We start from the raw sequence: 24,958 nt of genomic DNA, 5'->3' as shown, positions 1-24,958 counted from the left end.
TCAAATGGAGTCGAGCACACGTGCCCATCCCCACTTCAACTATCAATCTGTGTCTGTGTACTTATTATGTTTGTAAAATGCTGCTCCTGCACCCTACCACATTATATTGTGCTGTAAACAGCATATGCAACCATCTTACCTCTGCCAATAACATAAACTTCGATTAGATAACTTCTCGAGCTCATTCTACAAATACGAACGTACAAAGTGGATCATTACAATACTGCAAAGAAACTGTATAGTCCATTTATAAATGTGTACTATTTTTTTTTAGCATATTTATATAGCGCAAAGTCGTCCTAAAACTATATCAACAATTCACATGACAACCGTATTTACAGTACATTTTCAGGATGTGGATGCGACTCCGAGCCTCGAACAATGATTTCCAGCACCAAGTTCGACAGTATACCTGAATGACCACATACGTATATATATTATCCGTCCTTCATGTGCCAAAAACTGCAGCCTAAACCTTTCACAGCCCTGAATTACTACAGCTACAACGCTCCACTGAATGTACAACAAACATTTATATTTGCAAAAATGCGTCATGTCCATCATCTTTTATGTGTGCATCTATGGATTAATATAGGATCAGTGATACCCCATACCTTCCATGTTAGCCATATTGTGAGACTTTACATACATAATGACACATTTGCGTATAAGACCTGGGTGACAGCAACACTACAACACGGAAACCCAAATCAGTAGATTTTTCATATTGCTCATGACGGAACCACGCCCATAGCTCCGGAGTCATCAATTCACAGCCTCACGCAGCACTAGCATATGTCCGTCTACCCCACTCTGCTTCCGCTTCCAGGAAAACACAACAACGGTACGTACATGGCCCAGGTTTCCATTCTAGTGATTTCTTACTTCCAGGTCTAGTTGTCAGAACGGCACACACACAATGCCTCATGGCTGGTAAAAACCGACACCACACCCATCCAGCACATACGTCACTACACATGTGCCCCTACCAATAAAAAAGATGGGGCGCATGTGCTCTACTCCATTTTAGAGTTGCTCCCATCGCAAGCGCTGGGATAGCCCATCCTAGTGGTTCGGACGCCTCATGTAGGCCCGAACCACCAAACATGGAGGCCCACTACAATGTATGTGGCCGCTTTAGTCACTGAGTTACTGGTACCGCAAGGACTGAGCGGGTGAGCAACCTGCGATGAAGATGGGAGTACGAGTATGCTGTTAGCCATAGTGATATCAAGACTCAGCACCATATGTGAGACTTCTTGGTGGCAGAGTGAGACTGCATGATGTAGAAGGTGCCCTGTCCACGAACATGTGAGCAGGCAGGCCTGGGTGCACAGTGGAGAGAATAGATGGGGTGCAGCAGACTGTGTCCAAAAAGGCGACGCAACGATTTAGGTGTACGCAGTCGTATATACCGTATCTTATTGCATTTGTATTTTTTTTCCAATAGCAGGAAAGGTTTTATAATCGGTCAAATGTCCGTCACTCGTGATGATCGAACCATGTGTATCACTGTGCACCACTTGCTTTCACAACCGGATAAAAATCATTACTTCTATAGTAATTGTACAAAAAACGAAGCCTAATAAACAAGTTGGAACTGTACAAATAGTTATTTTTTAAATGCCGGAGGGAAGGTGTGTGAAAGGGCGATGTAATTCTACTCCACATTAAGATAGTAACAATCACCAATCATAACATCTTTCTTTAACTATCTTTTAGATGTAGAGCTTCAGGGTGCATAATGTCCCTGCACGTGGTGAAAGACACACTGGTGACAGAAAGGTAAGCTGCGAACATTCTTTTCAGTTACTCTCTCACTTCCTCTCTCCTTTGATAAAGAAATGACGCGCAATGTTAGATTCATTTTTATCTTACGGGTTGTGTTTCACAAATTAGCGTCCCCCCAAACACCTCCAAAGCTCAATGTTCATGCATTCTGCGATGATGTGTGGCCATTGTAACAACGTCTGAGAAGGCTGCTTCGACGCGTGGTGCATCCTCTTTGAATCACGCCAATGGAACAAGGTGAGAAAAGAAGCTTGTTTCAGAAACAACGACAAGCCATCTGTCGACGGAGAGAGTGGATAGTGTGAAGCAGCTTCACTGCGTAGGAATGTACAATTACCTCCGAGCAGTGAGAATAGATAGGTTACAACAGTCTGAGGGGAAGATTTACAAGCCTCTTGCGCCATTTTGGTGTCACTTTTAACATGGGAAAAGTGGCGCAAGGAGCTTGTAAATCTGCCCCTGAGTGCGCAAGAAAAAGCACTCACCTCCGGACTCTGGGAGTCAATGGGGTGCAACAGTCTGGGTACGCAGTAATGAGAGCTCACCGCTATGCAGTGAGAGTGCATGGGATATAGTACTTTGGAAGAAAAACAGAGCACAGACACCTGCTTACAGGGGAAGTTGATGAAATACAGTATCCTGTCTTTACAAAGACATAAAGTAAAAATATACTTGTGCAGCTGTAAGTACTCTGCTATTACTAACTCTATACTATCCTTCAGATCACTAACTAGAGGGTGCACTATGAACCGGCATGTGCTTGGACACACAACAGAGGCAAAAAGGTGAGCTATGAAGATTTTCTCTAGTATTAACTGCTTCATCTATAACTTTCTTCCTCTCACAGTTTTAACATCGTTTTTCTGTCTTTCTCTCTCTAACTCTCTCTCACATCATTTCTCTTTCTCTTTTAAAGTTATGGACACTGCTGTCCACTCTGCCACTCTGCCGATAAAAAAATCAAGGCTGAATGTAATGCAGTCTGCAGTGTACAACCAAAGCTGACTTCAAGTTGTGAACTCTGTTCACCACTAAGCATGGGCGGATTTTGCGGATCCACGATTCACGAATTTGCGTATTCACGGATCGTGGATCCGCAAAATCTGCGGATTTTGTGGATCGGCGGATTTGGGGGCGGGGCTTCCATGCCAGGACCATCGTGCCAGATTGAACCCTGCCCTTCATATTTATTCAAGAAGACGCCACCGTTTTGTGCCATACCTCTACTCAACTGGAGTACTTTCTACTGGATAATCAGTAAGTGCTACCTCGTTGGGTAAATGTATAGTGCTTTTACTACACTACAGCTACCTAAAGTGCCCGAGAGTTGTCAACAGCGACCAGGTGTGTGTTACTATGCAATTGCGCCGAATGGCGCAGGGGTCCCTTGAGTGACCTATCATAGTGGGTAAATGGCGGGAAGACGGTGCACACCTCGAGTGTGTGGGCGGGGCCAAACGGACGGGGCTTCCATGCGAGTGCACATGCCTCTTGTGTGTATAAAAGGTCAGAGACTGATCAGAGCAACAGATGTAGAGACAGAAGCTCCTGGTCACAGAACAGCACGGGGATTGCGCTCGTGAAGGTCAAAGATGCAAAGGCCTGTATCCAGCGTCACAGCTGATTTTCGACGGTATATTTGGGAAGAAGGCACACCTGCCCAGCCTCCACAACGCTCAGGATTGTTTTTGGGCTGATGAATGAGTCACTGAATTAAAGCTTCAACTAGGGCACATGCTGTATTGATATCTGTAAGTGCTTCCTGTTGAGGTTTAATTTTTGTGCCAGGACCGTCGTGCCAGAATGAACCCTGCCCTTCATATTTATTCAAGAAGACACCACCGTTTTGTGACTGTTGTAACTAATCTACGATGGCGCCGGCAAGCTGCCAGCGCCATCCTAAGATAGTTACTAAATTAGCTTCAACAGGAAGCTCTAATTGGTAAAATAAAGCAGGCGCTCGAGCCCCTGCTTTATCTTATCTATTAGAGCTTCCTGCTGAAGCTAATTAAGTAACTTTAGGATGGCGCTGGCAGCTTGCCGGCGCCATCGTAAATTAGTTACAGACCAGCAAGGCTTGAACTTTTGACCGAGGAATCCGCCGCTCGCGAATTGCGAATTTTCGGTAAATTCGCGAGAGTTCGCGGATCGCGGATTTACCGAAAATCCGCAAAATCCGCGATCGGAGCGGATTTTGCGGTCATGCTTATTCACCACAGTGTTTACAGAAGGTAAGCAGAGCGCCTAGATACACAATGCCTCCAATTAAGTGTGCTAAAAATAAAGGGGCTTATTTACAAGCCCCTTGCACCACGTTGCGTCACTTTTAACATGGGAAAAGTGACGCAAAAGTGGCGCAAGGTGCTTGTAAATAAGCCCCAAAGAATATTGTCCTGCATAATGACTTCATCTCTCACCTAATTCTATCTCATCTCTGAATCATTTTAAAGACTTGTTTGTCCATTCTGTAAATCTGAGGCAGTAGGCACTTCCGTACAGACACCTCTTGAACTCGGGCCAACAAGAGAGGTGGAATGTATCAGGCACACTGCAGACGTGCAAATTAACAAATACTGCCAAATGTTACCTTAACCTGTAATCTTTGAGCTCCTTCAGTTACATCGATCTAATTTTGAACACTTATTTTCATTTTTGTGTTGCAGATTACCTACCCTACTTCTATTGGAGTCCATTTCACATTTTGTTTATTATATTGTTATCTAAAAGTTATGTTTCTAGGTATTCATTGTTGTTTTAATAAAAGTTAATTTTAAAAAGTATATACGTCTTCTTTTTCTGACAACATTTCACTATTATTTAGTGTGATAATCATATACTTAGAAAACATTTAAAAAAAGAAATTATATGTATAACTAGAAGTAAAATACTGAGGCTAACTCTTTAACAGCTCTTTACCAGAGTCTATAGCTACGCCTAATGGTTCCTATGGAAAAAATGTTAAACTCCAGCACAGTAACTGTTTTGATTAGCTACATTGTGTGGTGAACTTCTAAACCTGTGTGCTCACTTAAGTGTTCCATGAACTGTTACTATGGTAACAGGAACTAAGCAGTTTGGGGGTAGGGTTGAAAGGTACTGGCTGTACAGAAACCGTTATATTTACCCAGGATTCTCTGCATGACAGAAAGGAAGGCAAAGTAAGACAGAACACTGTGTAGCAGATTTACATACCCCTTGCGCCACTTTCGCGTCACTTTTCCCATCTTAAAAGTGATGCAATAGTAACGCAATGAACTTGTAAATCTGCCCATATGCACATTACGAGCAAAAGAAGTACACAACTCTTTGAATTCTTTATCGATCACAATTAGACAGTGTTGCTTCACGATTCACAATGCACTTCAATAAATACTTCCAGCCTATTTAAATGGGAGTCGGGATTGTCGACATTACAAAACGTAGGGCCATATTTACAAAGACGGCGTTAAAATTGTCGTCGCTTTAACGGCAGGAAAAAACAACAAAAACAGCGAAAATGGACTTCAAAATCTTTTGTTATCTTACTGGAAGATTTTTTCAACATTGCTGTTTGCTATGGAAGAGTGAGAGCCACCCCCCGGGGCTATAAAATAAATGGTTGCAGGGGCCTCCAAGGGCCCCCCTGCAAAATTAATGGTGGGGGGGCCTCTACAACCCCCCCAAGCCCCGGGGACCACCACCCCCGGGTCTTTCTGTATTGTTGGGAGTTGGCCCCCCTCCTGGAGCCCTCGAGGGCACTGGAGACCACCACCCCCCCAGAGCCGGCTCCTGCAGTGTCCCGGGTGCAAGTAGGAGGTGATCACCGAACCTGCGGCATCCTTCGGTGTTTTAAGCTCCGTGTCTATAGAAAAAATACTCTTAGCCTGATTGGAGCTCCTGCTAATTTGCTCAGCGTAGAATGCTGCACGCTCAACATGGAGGGCCCTGTGGTATCACTTAACAGCAGCGCAGTAGAGATCCTTGGACGTAGGATCAAAGTTCCATCGCCAAGTTCTTTCCAGCTTCTTACAGGTCTTACATAAGACAGCTACTTTAGCGTTATACGAATGATTAGATTTAGTATGCTGATTCATTGTGTGGAGAAGTGTGGCTCAGGGGTTAGAGGCGGCAGACCCGGAAGCTGAGATCGGTCCTGGACCAGGGTTCAATTCCCCGCCTCGGCGGGTCTTGGGCTAAAAATTCCACAGACTCGATAATTCTCGCCCCGGTGCCTCCTCGACTCACGGGTTCACACTCTGCGACTCTGGGCAATAGCTTGCTTAATCTCCACAATGGCCCCTCGCGGTGGGATGCCTGACTTTCACCTTGTGGACACCCTGCCGGGGTTTCTCACAGGGGAATACCAGGACGGGTTCCCTAAGCAAGCGCCAGGATGCCCTTTGGGTGACAGGTTTGCGCTATATAAGTACACCTACATTTACATTTACATTGACAGCTTGGCAGGAATAAGGCTGTCCAAAGGCTGAGTGATCCAATTGGAAAAAATCAAAATGGTCCTCATTAGGGTCAGTCAGAACAGTCGAAAAGGTGGCAGCGAGATGGCTTTGAAAATGTTCCCAGTTCAGTTTATGCAAAGGGCGCTTAAAAGAAAAGGTATTTACTAAATTGCGCGCTGGCATAACATTATGGAACAACATGGGAACTAGATAGTGATCAGACCAATCCATCGGAACAAGAGGTTGAACCACAAGAGAGGGTATGTTTGTGAAAACAGGGTCTAGTAGATGGCCAGCCAAATGCATGGGGCCTAAGACCCGTTGATCGAGCTGACACGCGTCGACATCAGCCAGGAAATATGACACATCAGGATCTGAGAGGTTGTCTAGATGTACATTAAGGTCGCCTATAACGGAAAAGTTAGAGGCATAAACCTCCAGAGTGCTGACTGTCTCAGAGAGAGCATCTCTGAACCCTCTGGACGTTCCCGGGGGACGATAAATCAGTAAACTTGACACCATATAGTTGGAATTAAGAGTGATTTTCAAAAAGGCACATTCGCAGTCGGTAACAGGCTGCTTAACGAAGGTACGGGGTACCCGGTTTTAAGGATGACCGCAATGCCCCCACCTCTCATAGATCTATTAAGAGTGTGAATCATATAACCCTCCAGAAGAGCAAGTACTTGCTCCGTCACCATGTCTTCTGAGAGCCAAGTCTCAGTAAGGAATAAGATATTGGGGACTTGTCTTCCAAGAGGTAATGAACATCAGCAAAGTGCTTAGCTAATGAGCGACAATTAAGCAGAAAAACCATTGCAAAAGTGCAGGGAAGGGGGTTGCTGTTCCTAGCCGGGACCAGAGATGCAAAACCACAGCATATACACCCAAAGGAGCCCTCTAGACCATGTAACCATGGTTGTGTGCACTCAATCAAACACATCCCATTCGCGAGTAGCTCAGTCTGGGAATAAGAATACCTGATTTCAACCAAACTGGCAGCATGTCTGGCGTCCAGCAACAGACCGGCGCTAACGGGTGCAGACAGGCTTGCCTTTTGCGAGCCATTGGCGTGCTGCCGGCGCCCCCGCTGCGTGCTTTCGCTGCGCAGCCAGGCACCTATGATGTTTTAAAAGGCCCCCGGTAGCAGAAATGAGGGGAGGAGCCACGTCCCTCTGCCATGATTGGCAAACTACGGTTTGTGGACCAGGAACAGCGAGCGGATGGCAGAAGAGCAAGTGAGTGCCGTTAAACCTCATTAACAATGCCTAAGAAATGCAGGGAAACGTAAAGTAGCAGCAATTTTTAAAAGCAATTTTTAAAAGAACACAATGCCAAACATAACATCAGTTTAAAAAAACAAATAGCGACCTAGCAAGTGGGCGTGCTATCCTCTAGTGCAGCGCGGCCGGGCACCTGTGATGTTTTAATAGGCCCCCGGTAGGGGAAATAAGGGGAGGGGGGAGGAGCCACGTCCCTCTGCCATGTTCGGCAAACTACGGTTTGTGGACCCGGAACAGCGAGCGGATGGCAGAAGAGCAAGTGAGTGCCGTTAAACCTCATTAACAATGCCTAAGAAATGCAGGGAAACGTAAAGTAGCAGCAATTTTTAAAAGCAATTTTTAAAAGAACACAATGCCAAACATAACATCAGTTTAAAAAAACAAATAGCGACCTAGCAAGTGGGCGTGCTATCCTCTAGTGCAGCGCGGCCGGGCACCTGTGATGATTTAATAGGCCCCCGGTAGGGGAAATAAGGGGAGGGGGGAGGAGCCACGTCCCTCTGCCATGTTCGGCAAACTACGGTTTGTGGACCCGGAACAGCGAGCGGATGGCAGAAGAGCAAGTGAGTACCGGTAAGCCTCGTTAACAATGCCTAAGAAATGCGAGGAAACGTAAAGGAGCAGCAATTTTTAAAAGAACACAATGCCAAACATAACATCAGTTTAAAAAAACAAATAGCGACCCAGCAAGTTGGTGCGCTATCCTCTAGTGCAGCGCGGCCGGGCACCTATGATGTTTTAATAGGCCCCCGGTAGCGGAAATGAGGGGAGGGGAGAGGAGCCACATCCCTATGCCGTTATCAGAAAACTACGGTTTGTGGACCCGGAACAGCGAGCGGATGACAGAAGAGCAAGTGAGTGCTGGTAAGCCTTGTTAACAATGCCTAACAAATGCGGGGAAACGCAAAGGAGCAGCAATTTTTAAAAGCAATTTTTAAAAGAACACAATGCCAAACATAACATCAGTTCAAAAAAACAAATAGTGAACTAGCAAGTGGGCGCGCTATCCTCTAGTGCAGCGCGGCAGGGCACCTGATATGTTTTAATAGGCCCCCGGTAGCGGAAATAAGGGGAGGGGGGAGGAGCCACGTCCCTCTGCCGTGTTCGGCAAACTACAGTTTGTGGACCCCTAATAGCGAGCGGATGGCAGAAGAACAAGTGAGTGCTGAAAAGCCTTGTTTGAATATATTCTAACAAATATTATTAAAGAATACCAACATAAACAAATATAGAACAATTATAAAAACACTAATAAATATATGTATTCACAAAAAACAATTAATATACTCACTAACACATAATTATTCACATATATAAAACAAACAACAATTGTTATAAACATCAAACAAACATCACATATATTTGCCTAATTAAAAAGTAACTGCTACAAAATTCAAAAAACGTATCTCAACCAATGATTTTAAACTAAAAGAACACAAACCAATCAAAATTGAGAAGTAATTAACTAAACACTATAAAACAAAGATTTAACTTAAATAAAATTATTGTTTATCGGCCAAACACGGAGGGAGAACGTTACTTTGCCGGAGAGAGAGAAAGAATACCTACCAAAACTACTACAACAGATTATACTACAACAAAGGTAAGAAAAAGCATGTTTTGTGATTATAAATGCCTCAACCTCCTTAACTTCACTACCTAACCTAATAAAATGTCCTCTTCCTTTTAAAACCAAACTAAACTTGCTAACAACAACAGCAAAAATAATAAATTACAAATGTTATTAAGTACCTTCTCTAATTCTATATGAAACAAAACACGAACTCTTAAAAATGCAACTTTACCTAGAAATAAATTAACATTTTCTAACTTTGTTACATGCTTTAAAACTGAAAACAAAACTAATACATTTTTCTTCACAGCTTTAACAAACTGCATCTACCAAAGAACATCCAAGAATCAAATCCATCTACTACAAAAAGTAAGTATACATCCTGTCTAAAAAAATTATTAAGACAAACATACGAACAATAATATCTAATGTGATTAACATAAACAATGTTCTAACCCATCTACAGAAATTACAACTGTGAAAATCAAAAAGCTGCAAATAAAGACATCAGCAAAACAGAAATAGCACACACACACAGTTTTATAGTCTTTATTTCGAAGTTTTCCTTCATAAAAGACATAACATACATAAAAATTTATCAAAAGCAAAAAGAAGAGAATGATATTAATCAAAGTCAAAAGCAAAATTTAAAAAGCATAAACCTTAATATAAGCAAATAACCACTTAATACATTTTTTCCTTTAGCAGTTATCAACAAAAAAATTATACCAACAATATCTGGAACAGTTTCCGTTATACACAATGTTAAAACCAACGAATACAACAGACAACATGTCCCAGATCATAATCAGTCAATTTCAATTTCGAAATAATCTAGTAAAATTAGTGATGGACGCTACTTGCTAGCTTCTTTGATATACCTTGCTCGGATTACCCAAGCCCATCCAAGATATTTTGCCAAACCAATAGACATCCACTCCGCTGTATTAGTTCTTAGAATGTGTATTGCTTCTTTACACACCCGTGTTTTTGTTCGTTGACAAACTGGTTTGAGCCACTTCAGACGGGGTGCGCGATAGGCATGACATTCGAATAAGAAATGGCTCTCAGTTTCGTTAACTTCTAAACAAAAGGGGCAATACATTTTCAGACTATTCTGCCATTTGTTAGTAAATTCCCTAATTGGTAAGGTGCCTACTCTGAATTGATGATAGAGTTTTCTATCTAGGCCTTTGGTGATGTTATCCCAATACGTCTCAAGTTGGGGAATTACTTTATAGAGCAAGAAGGAACCGGTAAGTGAAGAACCAGCTGAAAGTGAAATCATATCATTTTTAACAACTGACCAGAACAACTGTTTAAACTCATTCTTTGAGGGAAAGGTTTGATTACCTGGATCTGACCAATGTAACGGTAGACCCATCTTAAGGAGGGTGGCTTTAATGCTTTTGAACCAGGGTATATATCCTGAGCCAAAAGACAGTTGAACCTCCCGAAGCTCATTAGCAAACATTATCAGTTCTGGGGTAGACCAGATTCTTCTCCATAAAGCAACCATTCTAAACAGAGCTTGATTTTTAAGAGATTGGCAGCCCATATCGAGCAATAGTGGGATTGCGGGGGTTGAGGGCGGTAGACCTACCAAATTTCGAAAAAATTTGTTCTGAATTTTATCTAATGGTACAAGATCAACATGACCCCAAAGATCAGAGCCATAAAGAACGGCCGAACTAATTTTGGCCTTGTAGATTTTCGTGGCAGGAAGTACTCTTTTCGTGAGGGAGCAACGCTGTTCCTTCACGAGACACCCTGATAACCTAGCTAGTTTGAGGCACATAGCCTCAATCTGTTCTCTCCACCGCAGTCTATAATCAATAGACACGCCTAGGTAGGTCATTACCCATACTTGCTCTAATGATACTTCGTTCATGGTGACATAACCCTTACGTGGTTTACATTTTGTAAATACCATAAACTTGGTTTTCGAGACATTAATCTCCAGATCATTTAGTTTACAAAACTCCGTGAATTTATTAATGGCAGTTTGCAACCCCACCTGGGTTTTAGCCAGAATCAGGGTATCGTCGGCGAAGATTAAAAGTGGGAATTTAGTCCCTCCCAATACGGGGGCATCAGATGAAACAGACGAAAGGAACTCCACTACCTGATTAATAAACAGAAGAAAGAGGGATGGTGCCAAGACGCACCCTTGTCTAACTCCCCGCGTAACAGGGAATGACTCCGTTACTTGGCTTTGGGATCCCCATCTCACTCTCGCAAAGTTATGATTATGTAACCTAATCGTTAAGTCTAATAAATCAGGAGGCATTCCCATTTTACTTAGTGCCAACCACATCTTGTCTCTAGGGACCAGGTCGAACGCAGATTTTAAATCTACGAACGCAGCGTATAATGTACCTCCTCCTAGATGCACCGTCTTCCAGTAAATCATGGTGAATCTGACTACCTGGTCGATAGTGCTTGTGTTGGCTCTAAAGCCTGCCTGTAGTGGGGACAAGATATTTTCTTCCCTCGCCCATGACTGTATTCTGCCTAACAGCAATCTGGCCATTACTTTTTGTAATGCGTTGATAAGGCTAATGGGGCGATAATTCGCCGCACTAGACTTATCTCCTTTCTTATGTACCGGAAGAATCTCTGCCCCTCTCCAAGATACCGGGATATCTGCTCCCAAAGCAATGGCATTAGCCAGGGCAGTGATATACGGGACCCAATTTTTCATATCATATTTAAAAAGGTCTACTGGGACACAGTCCATCCCGGGTGCTTTGCCATTTTTACTTAATTGTATCGCTATCTCCGTCTCGTGTTCACTAAAAACCACATGTCCGCAGTTCACCAACTGTGGAAGAATCAACATTCCCTCCTCGCTGGGATTATCATTTATTTGCTTACCACAAAACTGGGCTGAAAAAAACTCAACCCACGTATCCGCCGAGACATGGTTAATTGGGGTTTGCTGGTCACCACATCCTCCCCATTTAACTACCTGCCAGAATTTCAATTGGTTACCTGATAGACTGGCCTCATAAAGGTCCTGCCAACGATTATCATCCCATATAGTTTTGGCAAGTTTAAGGGTTTTTCTGTACTCCGCCCTCGCAGCTTTAATTGCCTGAGTATCCCTAGTTTTAATTACAGATATCAGGCGAGTATGCGCCTTCCTACAGCTTGCATCATACCATTTTGCCCCCAAATTACCTTTTTTTTTATGTTTAAGACCACCTTTAAACGTAAAATGGGTTTTTATTGTGGTAAATAATGATTCATGAATTGGGCCTACCTGATCAAGAATGCCCCTATTTGCCAATATTAGCTCCAACTTTTCAGTAGCCAATATGACATCCTTGGAGATCTTACACAGGACTCTAGGGTCTTCCACAATCTTATCCCAGCGAAGCCTACGACAATCGTTACTAAGGGCTGCATTCGTGGTTGTATAGATATCAACATTTTGTATTCTATCTATGCCCAATTCCATTTTTAACGTGATTGACAATGGGTTATGGTCACTTTCGGGACGTACGATTACTTCCATGTCTATTAAAAGATTCCAGTTCTCCATTTTAAATAAGCAGTAGTCAATACGGCTGTTACTATAGCCATTGTCGAAAGTGGGATTTCCTGCAAGGTCAGACTTGGTCCTCCCATTGGCTGCCCTCAAGTTCCTCTCCAGACATAGCCCAAGCCAATGTAGCACTGCCTCTGTTGCTTTAGTAACTGGTGGTAGAGATAGACTGGGAATGTTCCAAAGCTGGTCTGCATCCTCATAGCAACCATCATCCATAGACAATATAGGCTCAATTGTACAGTTCAAATCACCCAGTAACATTACACATTTGTCAGTACCAATGTCATTTAACAAGAGTTCAAGATCATTCATCACTTCAGGGCATTTTCCCCCAGGTCTTCCCCTTGCATAAACGTTGATCACGAATAGATCCCGAGTTTCAGCCCTAGTCAATTTCAAACCCATGAGATCATCATTCGAAGTTGGTAACTCATATATCCTGACATTTAGCGATTGGCGAACCCAAATTACAAGCCCCCCAGACGGCCGTCCCCTTGGGCCTTTGCGAGCTGGTTTATAAAAGTTCAAAAAGCCCAGCCGGAAAAGTGCTTCCATCGACCAAGATTCTTGAAAAACCAAGACATCATATTGCTCTACAAAAATCCCCCAGTCAGTCTCAACCATTTTACCCCTTAGCCCTGCAATATTCCAAGACAGTACCTTTAAACAGTTTACAGGCTCACAAGGAGGATCAGTCGGTAAAAGAACTGGTAGGTCTATTAATTCAACTGGGCCTTCACACGACACATTAGACACAATAGAACACAAACCCTCAGTATATTCTTCTACCATCAAGACAACAAGAGAATTATTGCTCAAGTGGTCATCCAAAATTTCCACCACATCAGTTCCTGGGGAGATGACATCTTCCACTAACTCCCGTGTACTATTTAGAATTGAGGGTGAAATAACCTTTGACAAATCTAGATGTCCCTGGTCATTAACCATAAATCCACTATCATGTCAATCTACTCCATCCAACCAACTAAGTGGAGCAAATCGATTTGAGAGGTGGGGCCGGAACAAAGGATGGATGGACACATCAGGAAAGGAACGTTCTCTTGAACCATTCCCAGTAGGGAAATGATTGTAGTTTGAGACAGTATTAATTTTTGGGTAGAAGTATTGTAATGATAGGGTCTGAACATCCCCAATACGACCAAATCTGGGCTCTCTGCAAATAAGTTCAGCAACCCAAGGTTCTCTAAAACTAATAACAATGCAGTCACCCTCTAGATCTTTTTTACTATATCCAACCCACTCTACTCTTCTGACATTTAGTATAACTGCCTTCGTGGGGTGCGGTAGGGGTCGGTTCTTATTTAGCCAATAGTTGACTTTGTTACGTAATTCGTTATAAGATATCTGTTTCCCTACTTCCAAGGGAGCCACACCAGTTAAGATAACAGTATAGGGTAGTGATTCCGGAGGAAGGTTCACATTACGTTTAGTGCTAGCCGTTCCAGGCTTTTTATTGGCTGGATTAGTTTTAGGTACAGGCTTGGGGGGTTTAGGTATAGTGCTAGGAACGGGAATGGAATTATTTGCAGTAGAGGGTTTACTATTTCTATTTACTACAGGAACCTGGGTACGTCCAGAATTAGTTACTTGATTGGAAGCACTTGGGGCATTTGATGGCCCAGTCGGTTTTCTTATAATCCCATCAGTTACGTCCTTAACTTGCTCAGGGGGAATTACTTGTGGCCCTACCAGGACTGAACGATGTAATAAATTGTTTGAAATGGACATATTTTCTTTAATTAATGTTTCCATTAGGTCCATTTTATCATTTAGGAGCCTTGTTCTTTCAAAGATAGGTAGTAGGAGTGATTTGATCAAGAACTCAATTTTCCCCAATAAGTTGACTTCAATGCCACCATCAGCAGCGTTAATACTCCCTGGGGGTTCTAAAAATCTAGATGACAAAGAGGGTTGGGGAATGACAGCAGGGGTTGGGCTTTTCGAATGCGGAGTACCCACACTATGGATAGAATCCTCTCTTTTCCTTTTACTCGTTTTACAAACGGACTGGTTCTCCAAAGACTTGGGGTAAGAATTAATAACAGAACCTAGTGTATTATCAGGGGGCTGGTTTACTGGGTCGCTAGCCTTATACACAGGAGAATGTCTAATGGAACTACTTTCCAACGAATTGTCAGAATCTGAGTCTAGGTCCCCAGTATCTTCTACCAATACAACATCCTGATTAGGTGTGGTCGAAATAACATCTCTAGCATTTAAAACAACTTCTGTCTGGTCAGTTAATGGGACCGGGGAGCGGGCATTATGAATCGGTCCTAGTGAGGAACGCCTACCAGTCACCAAGTCCAACGATAGGCGTTTTTCAACCAGGGCGATTTCATTTTCCAAAACGCGAGTAGTGCGCTGGAAGAATTGGTCTATGGTGCCAGTAAAAACCCCATTAGAAGTAGACATCTGCACTTGCCTGACTTTGCCAGAGCGAAGAGGCATATTAAAAGGCGTGGGAACAAATAGATTAATATACAAATATTAAAAAAAAAAAACAAGAATAAAAGGTATACCAAAAATAACTGGAATATCATAAAATACCCAATATCACAATGAAGGTCATCAACAAATCAGTTCAATTAATAACCTCAAGAGTCAAATAAAAACAAAAACAAAAAATGAATAAGGAACCAAAATCCAAAAATAAAAATATAAAGGGAGTAGCCCTGCCCGGCCTCGATCGGCCGCTGACGGCCCCGCCCTTGTCCCGGGCTTCTCCCGCGCGCTCTCCCGCGCTGCGGGAGTACTAATGGCCGATATAGATTAATCACACAATAGGTGGGAGGTGTAGGAGGGGTCGGGGAGAGCGGCCCAGGTGTTGACAATCAGGGCTGGCGGGCGCTCCTGGGAATTGCAGTCCCAGTTGGAGCACACGCACTCGCTCGCAGCCCCGGGGAATCACTGTCTTCGCCATTCCCTCCACAAACCTTCAGGCTGCTGCAACAAAGTATCTCTAGCGATGCGGGACCCGCGGAGCGGGTTCCGCGAGAAGTAAAAGTAAAAGCCGGTCAATCCCAGACAGATAAATCTTAAAACTGCAAAGCGTCCCACACGCCGTCACAAGGGAAAATGCTTATGAATCCTCGGTGGAAGGGTAGGAGGGGTCGGGGAGAGCGGCCCAGGTGTTGACAATCAGGGGTGGCGGGCGCTCCTGGGAATTGCAGTCCCAGTTGGAGCACACGCACTCGCTCGCAGCCCCGGGGAATCACTGTCTTCGCCATTCCCTCCACAAACCTTCAGGCTGCTGCAACAAAGTATCTCTAGCGATGCGGGACCCGCGGAGCGGGTTCCGCGAGAAGTAAAAGTAAAAGCCGGTCAATCCCAGACGGATAAGTCTTAAAACTGCAAAGCGTCCAGAAATAACAACAATGTGAGTAGTTTCTTTAAGTTACTAATAAAACAAGCATATTTAAAAACAGCCAAAGCATATTTACTCAACACATATGTATATATCTTCACAGATATACCCTAGAAATGGCTGAAGGAACAAGCGTTATTACAGCACAAAAAGGAAAATCAATGCTGTGTTACATGGGTATACCTTCACCCAGGAAAAGGTGAAATATAATAAGACACATTGGAAATGTAGCAAATACTAGGCAACAGCATGTTATGGTCGAGCTAAAACTATAGATAATAACGTTGTGAATGTTAAACGAGCTCAACCATCAACCCAATGTGACAGAATTAGAAGTAAGGGAAGCCTTAGAAACAATTCGAGAAGCAAGCACGGGCTCCCAACAGACAAGCACTGAAATATTGAAAAATGCATTGACAAAAGTACCTGAACATGTCACAGGAGAATGGACCTCTATCCCCAACCTGAAATGATTAATCAGTAAAACTAAAAGAGCTTCTGATCCATCTCCACCCACCTTCAAAACCTTTGAAGAAATAGAAATACTGCCTGAATATACTATTACCAATAAAGAGGTCAGGGGAACACTTGCGGAGCACTTTGGGAACCAGCAGCAGCAGTACCAGTGGGGGCTACGAGTCAGAGGCGAACCACGCACCTCTCACTACTGTGCAGAGACGCTACCTCTCGTGTTTCCCGCTTCGCGGGAAACGCTCGCACCTGTGGGCTTGGTGCAACTACAGCACCTAGAAGGCAACGGGCATAGCGCCTCCCTCCCTCCACCAACTATCGGATCAGGTGACAAGGTGCATAAAAGCAGCATCGTCACCCTCACCTGCGGGAACACTTGCGGAGCACTTTGGGAACCAGCAGCAGCATTACCAGTGGGGGCTACGAGTCAGAGGCGAACCACGCACCTCTCACTACTTTGCAGAGACGCTACCTCTCGCGTTTCCCGCTTCGCAGGAAACGCTCGCACCTGTGGGCTTGGTGCAACTACAGCGCCCAGAAGGCAACGGGCATAGCGCCTCCCTCCCTCCACCAACTATCGGACCAGGTGACAAGGTGCATAAAAGCAGCATCGTCACCCCGGACCGCGGGACGCGCGTGGGACGAGCCAGGCGAAGCTCGGGCAAAGGGCGGGCCGTCTTAGGCCGTCAGAGGCCGAAGGAGGCTGGGCTGGGCCACCCCCCTTGGCTGTCCTATTTCATTACTGTGGACCATACGCCAGGTTAGTGACAAAGCACTTTAAAATCTTTGACATAACTGTTGATATAATTGCCCCTGAACCATGGGGGAAAAAAACGCAGCTGTAATTAGGCCAAAAAACTCTGTCAATTCGGCCCACCCATTGGTTACTACTACCCCACAACCAACATTGACCGCAATAGATAAAATGCTTCAAAAAACAATTGATGTTGTCGCAAATGCCATTCAGAACACAGAAAGGCGCTTTTCACTTCCATCTAGCTTGTTCCCCTCTTATTGAATCATGACAATTCTATGGACTCTCTACTTGCTGCTTCTTATGCAGGACTCCCAGGGATAGGGATAGAGCCAAATGAGAACTGCATATTTACGGACACGGTCCCAGTGTCACAACGCACCCCTGGTAGCAGGCTATCATCAACTCCTACCCTGCTCAGGGCCGATACAAACATCAGTAAAGACTCCTGTGCACTACTGGTCGACGACCACCCATGTGTAAACGACACTGACTCACAGGCAAACTCTGATATATCAATCACTGAGGTAGATAAAAGCGATAGCATCCCTGTGCGAACCAGGGGCCAAAAAGCCAAGAGAAAAATGAAGCACTTAAATACCGAGTCCCCATTAAAAACATATAGAACTAAAGGAGGACGCAAGCGCAACCGAAGGGCACCTGTCCCCGTAGAACAGGAAAAGATCAGGGGAAAAGATGAAATTATGGCAGCCAAAAGTCTATCTATAGAAGCTACTGTAGCATCAGGGAATGAGGCATTTTGGGGGAGGATGGAGACATTATTGTCCACTCTCTTAGGTCCAATCAACCAACAAATTTTAAATTTGGACAAAAAGCTGAAAGCGTTGGACGATCATGTATCAAAACTGGGTACAGGGCAGATTTTCATTAACAAAGCTGATAATGGGACATTAGGCTCCTCTAAGGCCAAAACTAGCGGCCCCAATACTAATACCAACTTAAAAACAGCGGGCCCACCCTAACTGCACCCACACCTAGTACCAGCAAAAATCAATCCCCCCCCCAAAAAACAGGCTCCTAATTCAAATTTGAATTTAACCAAAACAGCAAGTGTGTCAAGAATGGACACCAACACCGATAATAGTGAAAGGGCCTCAACCCATCAAATCAAGAGTAATTCCCAAAACTGCCCCACAACCCAACCTGATTCCAATTTTTTAAATTCTAGGAAGAAGATGCCCTCTCGCATCAATCTCCCCCCTGAATGCGGGGCATATGTGTTGATCTTGGTAAACGTACCCACATTAAAGAATGAACAAGAGGAAAACCACACAACTCTCAATAATAGAATTCTCCACTGGCTATCCACTAATTGTAATTTCCCAATGGAAGGAGCAAGGGAGATTATCCAAACACAAAGAGTTTGGTGGGTAGGTCCATTGAGGAAAAAGTTTGAGGGAGACTGTGTTGTCATTAACTTTAGGTCTCCACAATGGGCCCTAAAAACACTTGCTAACGCACCATTACCCTCACCCTGGGAATTTAATACGACCCTGCTCCCCCTGGGTTATTTTTATAGACATCTAGCTCCTGCTTCCGATTCCATGTTTAAACCGGCTGCACACTTTCAGGATCGAAATCTTGGAATCTGGAATTTTTACCCATCCCATCAACTGAACCAAGATTTCAATCCTATGAATAACCAAGCCCAGTGCTATCAAACAAAATCTATGGGATATCCGATGTCTTATCCACACCTCCCTATTATGCCCCGGCACAATTACAGTGAAAGGCCACACTTCAGTCCTAATGTACATCCCAATTCAGGGCATAATGAGTTGAGGCCTATATACAACATACCAACTTATAATCGATTTGAGTATGCTTTCTCAAATCTAGAAGAACAGGACTGACTGGGGATAAAGGGAAGTAGTGATGAACAGCGAGACTTAAGTGCCGATATTGAGGAATATTTCCCCCTGGTGTTATACACTATTATCGGGGAAATACCTGTACAAAGTTACACTACAATATCTGCAACCACAGAAGAGGGTGCACTTTCAACTTCAACTATCCCCACGCAGGGCACAGCCAGCAATGCCACAAGCAAGCTTGTTAAACACACTGAACACTGTGATTTATCTATTCTTAGCTGGAATGTTGCAGGACTAGAGTCAAGATTAACAAACCCAGAATGGGTCAAGATACTGGATGGTAAAGACATTATTATGTTCCAAGAGACTTGGGCTGTGGAGAACTTATATATTGAAGGGTACCAATGCTTTAGCGTAACAGCACCGAAACCAGACTTTGGACGCGCAGTGGGAGGCTTGTTCATTGGTATTAGGACATTGGCTGGTGGTACAATAGTTCAAGTTCAAGTTCAGGAATTTGTATAGCACACTGCTCACCCAGAGGGTCTCAAGGCGCTTGGGAAAGGGGTTCATTATTTGTCGAATAGCCAGGTTTTAAGTTCTTTTCTGAAGGAGATGTGGTTTTGAGTAAGGCGGAGATGAGTGGGGAGTGAGTTCCAGGTTTTGGCAGCAAGGAAGGAGAAGGATCTGCCACCCATGGTGGATTTTCGGATGCGCGGGACAGCGGCGCGGGCTTGATTGGACGATCTTAGTTGGCGGGTGGGCTTGTAGAAGGATAGTCGAGTGTTGAGGCATTCGGGTCCTAGATTGTAGAGGGCCTTGTGTGCGTGGGTGAGAAGGCGGAATGTAATTATTTTGTTGACGGGAAGCCAGTGGAGGTCTTTTAGGTGTCCGGTGATGTGATCTTGGCGAGGGATGTCCAATATGAGTCTTGCTGATGCGTTTTGGATGCGTTGGAGTTTTTTCTGTAATTTTGCCGAGATTCCGGCGTATAGTGTGTTACCGTAATCCAGTCGACTCGTGACCAGTGCGTGAGTGACAGTCTTTCTTGTCTCGAGGGGGATCCAACGGAAGATCTTTTTGAGAATGCGAAGTACGTTGAAGCAGGAGGAGGAGACTGCGTTGACTTGTCTGGACATCGAGAGAGAGGAGTCTAGGATGAAGCCAAGGTTACGTGCGTGGTCTGTGGGTGTGGGTGCTGTGTCCAGAGCGGAGGGCCACCAAGAGTTGTCCCAGGCGGAGGGGGAGGATCCTAGGATGAGCACCTCCGTTTTGTCTGAGTTGAGTTTTAGGCGGCTGTGTTTCATCCAATCGGCTACTTCTTTCATGCCTTCGTGAAGATTTGTTTTGGCGGTGTTAGGGTCTTTGGTGAGGGAAAGGATAAGCTGGGTGTCATCGGCGTATGAGATGATGTTGAGGTTGTGTTGGCGCGCGATGGAGGCGAGTGGGCTCATGTAGACGTTGAAGAGGGTGGGACTGAGTGAAGATCCTTGTGGTACGCCACAGATGACTTCAGTGGCTTCAGAGTTGTACAGGGGGAGTCGGACTCTTTGAGTTCTCCCAGCGAAGAATGAGGTGATCCAGTCCAAGGCTTTTCCTTGAATGCCGATGTTGCTGAGGCGTTGTATAAGGGTGCTGTGGCAGACTGTGTCGAAAGCGGCGGAGAGGTCGAGTAGAATGAGGGCCACTGTTTCACCGTTGTCCAGTAGTGTTCGGATGTCGTCAGTTGCTGCAATGAGGGCGGTTTCGGTGCTGTGTTTGGCTCGAAACCCGGATTGAGATGGATCGAGGGATTTGTTGGATTCAAGGAAGGCGGCGAGTTGTTTGTTGACGGCTTTCTCGATGACTTTGGCCGGGAATGGGAGGAGGGATATGGGTCGGTAGTTTTTAAGTTCAGAGGGGTCTGCTGTGGGTTTCTTCAGCAGGGCGCTGAGTTCGGCGTGTTTCCAGCTTTCTGGAAAGGTGGCAGAGTTGAACGAGCAGTTGATGACATCACGGAGATGGGGTGCGATGATGGAGTCTGCTTTGTTGAAGATGTGGTGGGGGCAGGGGTCAGTTGGTGAGCCAGAGTGGATGGAGTTCATTAGGCGGATGGTGTCTTCAGTGGTGATTGGGTTCCAGGCAGTAAGGTTGTTAGTTGGTGGAATATGATCTAAGAGGGGTGGGGAGGGGTGAACGCTGGGAGTATTATGGAAGCTGTTGTGGATGTCGGCAGTTTTGTTGTAGAAGAAGGAGGATAATCACAGATCTCTCGAGAGGACACCCGAACATTCAGATTTTAGAGTTCAAGCGAAAGACCCGGATTTATTTAATTAATTTTTACAACAATGATTTTTGTTTTGTTCCTAACAAAAACTTTGAAGCACTCTCTAAGACTTTACGGAATCTTGAAACTAGTTTTGCCATTGGGGAGGAAACACGGACCCTTATTGGAGGGGATTTTAATGCAAAACTTGTTACTAAATATGGCACCGAGGAGAGGAATCATCTAGATTTGGCGGAACGCAGGGGTATTGAACTAGTTAATATCCTAACTGAATATAATTTAAGCAATGTTATGGACATATGTCATACCTCTAGCAAATTCCACCTCACTACGTTTAGAGGGCGGGACTGCTCATCCACAATTGACTTTATTTTTATGTCACCTCAATCATTAGACTGTGTGATAAAATCTATTGTGATAGAAACCTCGTTCGGTGACCACAATCCCCTCAATGTGATGCTAAAACTAGGATGTAACAAGGTTTATGAAAAAATAAATGGGGCAAGAGACATTACACTTACAGGAGATGGCCTGCGCCTTAAATGGAGGGGAGTTGATAGCGGGGTTGTATTAGAAAGTGTAACTAGAGCACACCCTAACCTAATCACTTCCTGCCTAAACATGAATGGGGACTGTCACAGGATAATCGATGATTTCGGTAAACTGTGTTCAGCAATAAAAGCCTCTCTGTCAGTCCCACTACCTAAGGAACTGAAAGAACCTAGGTGGTTCGACTCCGCCTGCTCACTAGCAAATAGGGAGCTGCGCAGGGCATTAAATACTAAACCAAGATGTCTAGCTGAGGTTCAGGCAGCCAGAAAATTTTATAAATTAAAAACAGCCGAAAGGAAGGCCGCATTATTAACAGAACGATGGGAGTCGTTGGTTAGGAGTGCCAATCTGAAAAACAGCGGACTCTTTTGGTCAGCTGTAAAAAAAAAACGTGAAATGGGCAAACAACTAACCCCAGTTAGTTGTAATATAACCAGCAACTCCTGGGAGGCCCATTTCTCTAAAATATATGCTGCCCCATCTGAAGACACACTCGGCTCCCCTCAAGGCCAGCTCCACAGCTTAAAAATAGAGCTTCATGAGGTGGTGTTAGCCATTAAAGAGAGCCTTGGAAACAAGGCACCAGGTCTCGACGGCTTACCCATAGATGTGATTAAGCATAGCCCAGACCTATGGGCACCAATCCTCCTTAATGTTTTTAATAGCCTCCCCACAGTCCCTATGCCCAATACTTGGGCCACCAGCATTATAGTCCCAATCTTTAAGAAAGGGGAGAGATCGGACCCGGTGAACTACCGTCCGATTTCTCTTCTGGATAACACACTAAAAATTCTGGGACGAGTAATATATAATAGGGTGGTAGAGTGGACTGAGGACACGGGCCTGTTGGACCCGTGCCAGATGGGATTCAGGAGCGGGGTGGGGACCGTCGAGCAATGCCTGAATTTGAAACTGATCATCGATAAGTATAGCATTGCCCGATCGTCCCCTATTTACCTTGTTTTTATGGATCTCACATCCGCTTTTGACCTAGTGAACAGAACTAAACTATGGGCAGTTCTCTTGAATTATGGACTGGATGAGGCCCTTGTTAATGTCTTGGCATATCTCCACACAGACCTCAATGCGCAAGTTAGGATTGGGGCGGGTGGAGAAGTGTCGGGACCCATCAAAATAGGCTGAGGGGTAAGACAGGGGTGCGTTTTAGCACCCCTGTTGTTTATAATTTACATTAATGGCCTGGCCAAGGCACTAAAACATGTGACTAGTGATGTACCAATTATCCAGGGGCTTCCATTACCAGTTTTATTATACGCTGACGACGCGGTCTTGATGGGAAGAACTCCCAACGCCCTTCGTCTATTGGTCAGAGGCTTTGTCCAATACATGGAGGGCTTAGACCTGCGCGTCAATTTTAAAAAATCTTTTATTATGCCATGTGGCCCCGGGAAACGCAAACTCAATACGATACATATAGGGGCAGATAAATTAGAATCTGTAACTTCATTTCCCTATCTTGGTTTGGTTTTCGCTGCGAACGGCTCATGGAGTGGGCATAAGGCCCACGCCATGAGCAAGTTCTCGAAGGCCAACAATTCTATTTTGAGTTTGTCCCGACCTAAGAAAACAGGTGCCACCAGAGCTATTTTAAAAAAATTTAAGCTACAGTGTTTACCAGTTGCCACATACGGGGCTGAGGTTTGGGGATCGGGAAAAAGCCCCGGGATTCAGCGCGAAGAAGCTCAATTCTGCAGGAAAATCCTGGGTGCCCCAATCTCCTCCGCAGAATTGATCTGCCATGACGAACTTAACCTCTCCTACATATGCGACTTTATTAGATCCAGACCAGTTCTCTTCTGGCTAAGGATCTGGAGAAATGATTCTGCAACTTTAACTCAAAACATAATAAAAGACTGTCTTAAATGCGATCATGGCATGTCAATTCCCTGGCTCGCGGATGTTTTAAAAGCATTGAGCGATGTGAATAGGGAAGATCTTTTCTCCGACCCCAATAAGATTGAACCCAATGACAAAACTGAGGTCAGACAAGAACTGTATGCATTTTATAGTTCAGAACGAATGGAAAAAGAAGCACTTAAATCAACTGTTGCGATTTACCAGAAAAATGACCTAAGCAGGAATAATCTTGCACAATACCTCACTTTACCCATGACGAATTGGGAAAGATCGTTACTGTTTCGATTTAGGGCAGGTTCTATAAAATTTCTGTTGGGATTTCCCTTGGGTTACCAACATACAAATGATTACAACCCATGCCCATGTGATGGTATTAGTAAACAGAATGATTTGCACTTTCTATTCTTCTGTACATTTTATTTAAAATATATTAATTGGTTTTTAACTCCATATTTTAGAAAACACAGACCCCTTTCCTTAGGGGAATCTCATTCAATGTTATTGTCCCTGGATACAGATAAATTAATCTTCCACACTAGCACTTTTTTGAGAACAATAACATGTGCACGCAAAACCATGGAAAGCCCTTTATAACTGTTTGTTTGTCTTATGAGAAATGCTTCAGTTTTTAAAATATATGATTCTATACATGTTTATATTGTACAAATGAATGTTTTTACTGTGTACTTTTCTGAATTTTATGAAATTCGAATAAAGGTCTTTTGAATTGAATTGAAAGAGGACAGATTCTTAATATAGGACAACAAAAGTAAAGATAAACAAATTCTTGTTTTTGCATCAAATAATAACCAGCAAAAATTGAAACACTGTGAAATATGGATGATGGCTGGAACTTTTAAAGTGTGTCCAAAACCATTTTACCAACTTGACACCATTCATGGTAAATTTCAGGAAACAAATATTCCATTCATTTATGCTTTGCTGCCAAAAAAAAAACCAATCCCACCTATATTGAACTTTTAAAGAAGTAAAATAATTAACTGATAATTATTATTCACAAAGGATAATATTAGATTTTGAACTTGCTATGATTCAAGCTATTTTCAAAATATACCCAAATACTGCAATTCAAGGGTGTTACTACCACTTTAATCAAAGTATGTGGAGACACCTCCAAAAATCTTCCTTAAGTATAGAGTACTCTACTAATAGTAACT

This window comes from Lissotriton helveticus, chromosome 1_1 (assembly GCF_964261635.1).
Source record: "Lissotriton helveticus chromosome 1_1, aLisHel1.1, whole genome shotgun sequence".
In the NCBI taxonomy this organism is placed as follows: Eukaryota; Metazoa; Chordata; class Amphibia; order Caudata; family Salamandridae; genus Lissotriton; species Lissotriton helveticus.
Note: the sequence above shows the minus strand (reverse complement) of the source record.